The sequence below is a fragment of the Phacochoerus africanus genome, chromosome 2, assembly GCF_016906955.1.
Source record: "Phacochoerus africanus isolate WHEZ1 chromosome 2, ROS_Pafr_v1, whole genome shotgun sequence".
Taxonomy (NCBI): Eukaryota; Metazoa; Chordata; class Mammalia; order Artiodactyla; family Suidae; genus Phacochoerus; species Phacochoerus africanus.
Window position 1 is genome coordinate 117,364,770 of NC_062545.1, and position 5,805 is coordinate 117,370,574.

General features: G+C 34.7%; 1 non-coding gene across 1 annotated transcript; it reads right to left on the bottom strand.

The window, feature by feature from the left end:
* Positions 1-1,173: 1,173 nt before the first annotated feature.
* LOC125121817 (U6 spliceosomal RNA) lies at positions 1,174-1,276 on the bottom strand. The gene has a single exon (XR_007133668.1). It is a non-coding gene; the product is annotated as a U6 spliceosomal RNA (small nuclear RNA).
* Between the last annotated feature and the right edge of the window lie 4,529 nt (positions 1,277-5,805).

Genomic DNA, 5,805 nt, shown 5'->3' on the forward strand with positions numbered 1-5,805 from the left:
CTTCATTATCATTTGTCTCTAGGTATTTTTTAATTTCCTTCTTGATTTCCTCACTGACCCATTGGTTTTTTAGTAGCCTGTTGTTTAGTCTCCATGTAGTAGGTTTTTTCTCATTTCTTCTCCTGTGGTTGATTTCTAGTTTCATGCCATTGTGATCAGAGAAGATACTTAAATAATTTCTACACTCTTAAATTTGTTGAGGTTAGCTTTGTGCCCCAGTATATGATCAATTCTCGAGAATGTTCCATGTGCACTTGAGAAGAATGTGTATTCTGATTTTTTTGGATGTAATGTCCTGAAAATATCTGTGCATTGATGTGAGTGAGGTGTTAAAATCTTCTACTCTGATTGTATTCTCATCAGTTTCTCCTTTTATGTCTGTTAGTATTTGTTGTAGGTATCTGGGTGCTCCTATATTAGGGGCATTAATATTGATGATTGTAATATCCTCTTCTTGAGTGGATCCTTTAACCATTAAATAGTGTCCTTCTTTGTCTTTCTTTATGGCCTTCATTTTAAAGTCTATTTTGTCTCATATGAGTATTGCTACTCCTGCTTTTCCTGCTTTGTCCATTGGCATGAAATATCTTTTCCCATACTGTCACTTTCAATCTATATTTATCCTTTGCCCTAAGGTGAGTTTCCTGTAGGCAGCAGATTGAAGGTTTTTGCTTTTTTATCCAATCTGCCACTCTGTGTCTTTGGATTGGAGCATTCAGTCCATTGACATTTAAGGTGATTATTGATAGATATTTATTTATTTATTGCCATTTTAAGCCTTGTTTTCTAGTTGACTCTATGTTTCTCTTTTCTAATTTTATTTTTTTGGTTGGATGGTTTCCATTTATTTTATACTTGAGTATTTTTCTTTTCAGTTTTTGTGAATGTAATGTTTGGCTTTGATTTGTGGTTTCCCTGTTTTTTAAGTATGTTAACCCCTTCCTATAACTGCTTGCTTTTGCCTGATAATCATATAGGCTCAAACACATCATTAAGATTAAAAAAAGAATCTATTTTTTCTTACTTCCCTTAGCCACATTGCATGATATGTCTTTTTTTTTTTTTTAAATTAACATCTTCATGTTTGGATCTGTATGCTGGCTTATTTAAGTGACTGCTTTCCAATTGTGGTTTCCTCCATCCTAGTTCTTCCTTTTTTTTTTTAATTTAGAGAAAAATATGAAATTCTTCACAAATTTGCGTGTCATCCTTGTGCAGGGGCCATGCTAATCTTCTCTGTATCATTCCAATTTTAATATATGTACTGCCGAAGTAAGCCCTTTTTCTTAATATTAATTTTCATCAGACGATTTGGAATTTTCACCTGCAGATTCATTTTCAGTGTTTTGTTTTTCCTTCTCTCCTCCTTCTGTGCTCATGCCTCCCTGTTTGGCAGTTTCCTCCCTCTGCTCATCCAGGACCCTACTACAAAATTAGGCCTCCATGGCTAGAAACTCCTGCCCCAAAGTGGTTTGGGGCCGCAGCTGGCCCAGTATTAGAGGTAGTATGCAGCTTTGCCCAAGTCTCTCTGAAATTTTCTCTGTTTATCTCACCAATAATATAGAGGTTTACATAAGCAGTAACATCAGACAGTGATCACCAGCTATTTTCACACAGAGTGCAACTATATACCATGATTCCATGCCACCTATATGTAGTGCTTTTGTCACATCAGAGAAGTAAACACTCCCAGTGGCTTCTAGCTGCTTCCTGGACTGAGAAATCTGCAGGGCTATAGCTTTAGCCATATCTTTCTACTTTGTTGCCTTCTGTTTATGACACAAAGAAATGCTTGTTTTGTATTTGAGCATGAATCAGTCCTCTTCTTGTTGTTAATCGAATCTATAATTTACATATATAAAGCATAAGGAGAGGTGGGGGTTTTTTTTTTTTTTTTTTTTTTTTTGTCTTTTTCCAGGGCCACACTTTGTGGCATATGGAGGTTCCCAGGCTAGGGGTCCAATCGGAGCTGTAGCCACCGGCCTACGCCAGTGCCACAGCAACTCGGGATTCGAGCCAAATCTGCAACCTACACCACAGCTCACAGCAACACTGGATCCCTTAACCCACTGAGCGATTGAACCCACAACCTCATGGTTCCTAGTCAAATTCGTTAATCACTGAGCCATGACGGGAACTCCATAAGGAGAGTTTAAAGTGTGAATTTATACTCTTGATCTGAAATGTCCCTTTCACATTTCTCTAAGTTTATTTTGTCCTTTTTCTAGCTTCTTTATTTGGATGCTTAGACCCTTTTGAAATATTCTTGTCTTCTAAAAATTAGTTTAAGATGCTTATTTTTATGGTTAACATTTGTGAACCATTTACTAAATGCTAGGCTTTAGACTAAAAGTACTTTGTATCAATTATTTGCTGTAATTGTCCCCCAAATCTTATGAGATAGAAACTATTAGTACCTCCATTTGTAAATAAGGAAATTGTAGCACAGAAAGAATAAAAAATTTGTAAAGGTAATCTGCTCCTCAAAAGCCTGAGCTTTTGACTAGAATTAGATCAATAGTTAAATGATACAAATGTGTTAAAGAAATAGATTTTCTTTATTTCTATTTTCCCCCTTAACCAACACACACAAATAACCAATGATAATAGCCTGACATGTACCATTCATTCTCTATACTCACACCAAAATATAAATGCACATGTGTGCACACATCTACATGCATGCACATAAAGACGTGTGCTTTTATATGCACAAAATAGTTCTTTAAAAACTCTCTAAACAAAGGTTGCAGTAGGGAGGGAAAGTAGATGCCTTGGGGTCCAGAGTGCAATGAAGACTTTTCACTTTATACCTATATATATCTTTGACCTTTTTAACTATGTTAGTGAATTGCCTATTAAAAATTAATTTAAATAAAATAACTCTTTTAAGGCATTAGTTTGTAGTAATTCTTTTATGCAGCACAGAAAACCAGTAAAGGTTGTTTTCAGTTTTCAGCTCTCATAAGCTTCTGCGAACATCAAATACAAATCTTTGTATGGACATATATTTTCATTTACCTCTGATAAATACTAAGAGTGGGATGACTGTGTCACATGGTAAGTGTATGTTTAATTCTTCAGGAAATTTCTGAACTGTTTTTCCATGGGGGCTACATTGTTTTATATTTTCATCAGCATTATATGAGAGTTTCAGTTGTTGCAAATTGTCACCAGTACTTGGTATGGTCAGTCTCTTTAATTTTATCCATTTTGGTAGATGTGTAATAGTATCTTTATTATAGTGCTATACAGAGAATATATCCTGCATGATTTCGGCCTTTGACATGCGTTGAAATTTTCTTCATAGTTGAGTAAATGTCACTTTTGTTTAATGTTTCATATGTACTTGAAAGATATATATTCTGCTGTTGTTGGGTACATGTTCTACATATGTCCATTATGTTAATTTTCTTCATTTTTATGATTCAAACCTTTTATATCCTAACTGATTTTGTCTACTTGTTTTATCACTTACTGAGTAATGTTAGTTAAAATTCTCACTCTGATTCACATTTTAATTCTTCAGTGTATTGCAACCACTGCCATGGTCTCTGTTACTATAGTTTTGTCTTTTTGAGAATATTATATAAATAGAATAATACTTTATGTAACCTTTTGAGACTGGCTCCTTTCACTTAGTGTTATGCCTATGAAATACATATAAGCTGTTGTATATATTAATAGTTGATTCCTTTTTCTGGCTAACTATCCATTATATGGATGAACTAAGTGTGTTTATCCATTCATGTTTTAAATGACATATGAGTTATTTCTTTTTTAGTGATTATAAGCAGGGTTGGTATAAATTTTCATGTACATACTTTTGTGTGATCATAAGTTTTCATTTCTTTGGGGTAAATACCTCTGAGAAGGATTGCTGAGTCACATTTAAATGTATGTTTAACTTTATAAGAAGGTAAAAAACTATTTTCTAGAGTCGCTACACAATTTGCATACCTAACTTTTCACATTTTTCTTTGGATAAATATTTTACCTCTTAACGTGGAATGTAGAAAACTTACCACCATATTTCCTTTTATCCTCCTTGTGTTATGTTGTGATTGTCATATATATTATATATATATATATTCATTAAAAACTCCATTAGATAATGTTATTTTAAAGAATTCAAGAGAGAATAGTTTATTAAATTTACTCAGAAATTTGCCATTTCTTTTGCTCATCCTTTATTAATGATATGCCTGGTTCCCTTTAGGTTTCATTTTCCTTTTGTCTGAAGAACTTCCTTTAATTATTATTATTATTTTTTAAGATTAGATCTGATAACAAATTCTCTTAGTTTTCCTTCATCTGAGAATGCCTTTATTTCACCTTGGTTCCTAAATAACATTTTATCCAGATATAGAATTTCAAGTACACAGATTTTTTTTCTTCCTGCACTTTAAAAAGTGTGCCATTTTGTTTGGGTCTCCATGCTTCCTAGTAAGAAACCAGCAGTCATTTGAAGTATTTTTCCTCTGTAATAAGGTGTTATTTTTCTTTGACTGCTTTCAACTTATTTTGTCTCTGGTTTCCAGCAGTTTGACTATGATGTGTTTCAGTGTGAATTTCTTTAGAATAATCCTATTTGGGATTTGCTGACTTCTTGAATCTGTAGGTTTCTGTCTTTTGCCAAATTTGGCAAGTTTTTTGGTCAGTGGGGAACCCTTTTTAAAATTTTGGTAAAATATCCATAACATAAAATTTACTATTTTAACATTTTAAGTATACAATTCAGTGGTATTCAGTACATTTATCATGTTGTACAACCATCACTACTATTTATTGCCAGAACTTTTTTGTTATCCCAAACAGAAACTCTATCTCCATAAAGATATTAAATACCCATTTCTCTTCCCCCTAGTCTCTAGTAACTTGTTGTTGTTGTTGTTGTCTTTTTAGGGCTGCACCCGTGGCATACGGAGGTTCCCAGGCTAGGGGTCTAATCAGAGCTCTTGCTGCCGGCCTATACCACAGCCACAGCAACACCAGATCCAAGCTGCATCTGCGACCTACACCACAGCTCACGGCAACGCCATATCCTTAACCCACTGAGCAAGGCCAGGGATCGAACCTGCAATCTCATGGTTCCTAGTTGGATTTGTTCCCTCTGCGCCAAGATGGGAACTCCTCTAGTGACTTTTTATTGTTTTATTTCTCTGTTATTTCATTTAGCATAAAGTTTTCAAGTTTCATCTATGTTGTAGCTTATTTCAGAATTTCATTCTTGTTTATGACTGAATAATATTCCCTTGAGTATATATGCCACATTTTGTTTGTTTATCTGTTGATATACATTTGGGTTATTTCCACTTTGTAGCTATTGTAAATAATGCTGCTCTGAACATTTGTGTACAAGTATCTGTTTGAGTCTTTTTTTCTGTTCTTTTTGTATACTCTTAAGCGTGGAATTGCAAAGTCATGTTGTAATTCTATATTTAACATTTTGAGAAATTGACAGGCTTTTCTGTGGTGGCTACAGCATTCTATATCACCACAAGCCTGGCATGAGGATACCAGTTTCTCTACATCCTCACCAACATATGTTAATTTAAGTGTTTTTGATACTTTTTTCTGAGTTAATGGGGTATTAGCTCTTATTTCTTTTCCTTTTTCTTTTTTGTTTTTTGTCTTTTTAGGGCCATACCCGTGGCATATGGCGGTTCCCAGGCTAGGGGTCTAATCAGAGCTGTTGCTGCTGGCTTACACCACAGCCATAGCAACATGGGATCCAAGCTGCGTCTGCAACCTACACCACAGCTCACGGCAGTGCCAGATCCATAACCCACTAAGCAAGGCCAG